Source organism: Capsicum annuum, chromosome 11, assembly GCF_002878395.1.
Source record: "Capsicum annuum cultivar UCD-10X-F1 chromosome 11, UCD10Xv1.1, whole genome shotgun sequence".
NCBI classification, from domain to species: domain Eukaryota; kingdom Viridiplantae; phylum Streptophyta; class Magnoliopsida; order Solanales; family Solanaceae; genus Capsicum; species Capsicum annuum.
In genome coordinates this window covers 235,728,689-235,731,996 of record NC_061121.1, presented here as the reverse complement: position 1 = coordinate 235,731,996, position 3,308 = coordinate 235,728,689, and positions in this window count along the sequence as shown.

Below are 3,308 nucleotides of genomic sequence, written 5' to 3'. Positions count from 1 at the left end.
TCATGGTCCCAGGGTGTCTGCAAAACCACATCGGGTAGAATCTTGTTTATGGGTGCGTAGCGTGCCACAATTATAAGCAGGAGGCTACTAGGCAGTTAGGAATGTCTCTCTTTCTTCATGTTCCAGTTCGTGCAATAAATTCAAAATATTTCTCTTTCATACTGTCATTCGTGCTATGGTGTCGCCCATATGAAGTTAAAATCATCCCAAATTCTTTCCTTACGCTAATGTTCTCAGACATGTCCCATTATTGGGGTGATTCAAGTGCAAAAAGTTTAGAATCTACATGATATAGTCTTTTCCGATTGTGTCATATAAGAAAAAAAATTGTGCAAAGACTCGAGAGGAGTCTATTGGTGCTTCAATATGTGTTGATTCTGATGTAATTGATCCTGATGGAATCGTTCTTTCTAGCTTAAGGTATTAAGTGCATCTAGTCCCTCCCAAAAATCTTTATACAGATGTGGACGGTGTATAGCAAAATGTTGGAACTGTATTTCCCCCCGAATAGTAGCATAAGTTAAAGTGTTGTTGTCATGAGTATTGTTGTCATGACCTATCGGTAATGAAATTAGACCAAGAAGTTAGTGATGTGAAGTCACAAAGTTAGAAGTCAGAGTGAGGGTGATTTTTGGTGTAAATGAATATTTCAGTTGAATAACCAATATTTGAGGATGATTTACCCCTTTATAGTGATAAACTAATGTGGTAGCTAGTAGCACGTGTGGATGGTACGGTAGTCCACGGGGGAAGTATTTTACTCAGATTTTTATTTATACAGAGTAAGATGTGTATTCTTAGACCATTAAATATTATGTGTCAATTTCCTATCTCTTGTAATATGTAATCTTGTTATCATGGTGTTTTTGAAAAAAAATAAATTTAAAGTCTAGTGAAGCCGTGTGGGGCTCTTTCGATTCACTAGCATAGTTGTCTTGTCATCCATCTCATTTTCTTGTTCAAAATACAAAACCAAAGTGTAGTGAAGCCATATGAGGCCTATTTCGATTCACTAGCAACTTGTTGTCCAACTTGTTGTTCTTTTGTTGGTTTAATATATGTATGGCTGAATCTGTTTGCATGAGATGCAGTGGGTAAAGAGGCGATTCGTCCTTGTGAGTTATTTTAGTATAAGGTAGAAAAAGAGTTGTTAGTCTGGGTGATTTTTTGGTTGCTTTAATGTGAAAAATGGCTATATTAGCGAGTAAGTTATGATTATAGACTCATGGTTGTTTGAGGAATTTGAAGGAAGTCTAAATATATGCTTGAGTAAGTAAGTATGAGGTGAGAAATCCGCATAAGTAGGTATGATAATATTGGGTTATAATATCAGATTAAGGTTGATCATGTCTATTATGTAACCTTACCCCTTGACTCTTTTCGTTGGTAGTTGTAAGCTAGTACTACTTATGAGAAGGTATGTAGCAAATTATGAGGTATTTGGATAGTACTACATGACTGGCAGAGATTTTTCGAAGTTTTGCAGGAGTTCTCGAAACTATTTTCTAAAAAATTAAGAGTACTTTGAAAAAAATCCGTATAAATCTTTTACTTAGTGATTGCCTAGACATCAATTAGGATGGGGAGTCAGGGGTGGAAGTCCCAACAAGATGAAATACCTAAAAGATGGAGAGGGAAAATCAAGGATCGTAGGAGGTCAACACAGAGTAGTTTCTTTCAAACTAATCATTTTTTGTGGATGCAGGGATCGATACACAAAATGAGCGTTTCTTTCGAAAAAACCCCAAGCAAGTCGGGAGCCATGACAGAGCATATAAGGCTTAATAATGGTACTTTTGGTAGCCCCAAAACTGGCTCAACACCTATTTATTGACGACCTTTCGAATTGTCCATCTCATTTCTTGAGATCATGGAGGACAAACAAAAGTGTCTTGTCTTCTTTAAAAATATTGTATTTAGAATTTTTCTAAAAAAAATAGTCGCTAGCAAAAACGACTTTGTGTCTACTAACCTTCTACCTTGAGTACAGGTACATGCGAAAAGTAAGACCCTGACAAATGATTTCAGGAGAAAATGTTTTTAATCTACCGAAAGAACCATTGCATGTCATTGCCAAGAGGGCATTGCATATCATCGTCATTCAATATCTATTGATACGCTAGACACAACGTTGGCATCGAAGATATCATCAACATTTAGTATATCTGTTAATATGCAAGACACAACGCTGGCGTCGAGGATATCATCATCATTCAATATCTTTTGACGCGCTAGACACAACGCTGGCATCAAGGATATCATCAGCATTCAATATATCTATTGACACGTAAGACACAATACTGTCATCGAGGATATCATCATCACTCAATATCTATTGATACGCTAGACACAACGCTGGCATTGAGGATATCATCATTATTATATATCTTTTGACATGCAAGACACAACGCTGGCGTCGAGGATATCATCATCATGCAATATCTGTTGACATGCAACACACAACGCTGGCGTCGAGGATATCATCATCATGCAATATCTGTTGATGCGCAAGACACAACGCTGGCGTCGAGGATATCATCAGCATGCAATATATCTATTGACATGTAAGAGACAATGCTGGCATCGAGGATATCATTAGGATTCAATATATCTATTGACACGCAAGACACAACACTGGCGTTGAGGATATCATCATCATTTTATATCTGTTGACATGAAAGACATAAATACTGGCATCAAGGATATCTTATCATTTTATGAATTAGCATCTGAATGCATCGAGAGCACACGATTTGAAGGGACGCCTTTAAGTCGCTATCTAAGGATGAATGATATATAAGATTTCCTAGAAATTGACAATTTGAGGGCCATCTATAAGTCATATTATTTGAAATAGGATAGTGTGCAAGATCACCTATGATTTGATAGCCTGTAGGTCATCCGTAAGCCACAACAACATCTTAACCAGATAGTGTGCAAGATTTCCCAAAAATCAATAGTTCCAAGGTTATCCATAAGTCGCAACTAAATCCTTACCGACGAATATGGAATATTATGAAATTGATACGTCCAAGGGTTCTCTATAAGCCGTTTCATATCCAAGATCGATTATGTGTAGGATTACCCAAAGACTAATAATTTGAGGGATTATCTATAAGTCATATTGTATCCAAGGTCGGATGATGTGCAGGAACACCTGAAAGATAGCGATTGGAGGGATATCTGTAAGCCATCTCTTATTCAAAGTCGGATAATATGCAGGATTACCTAAAAGCTAGAAATCAAAAATATATCTATAAGTCACCTCGTATCCAACATCAAATAATGCGTAAGATTATCCAAAGATT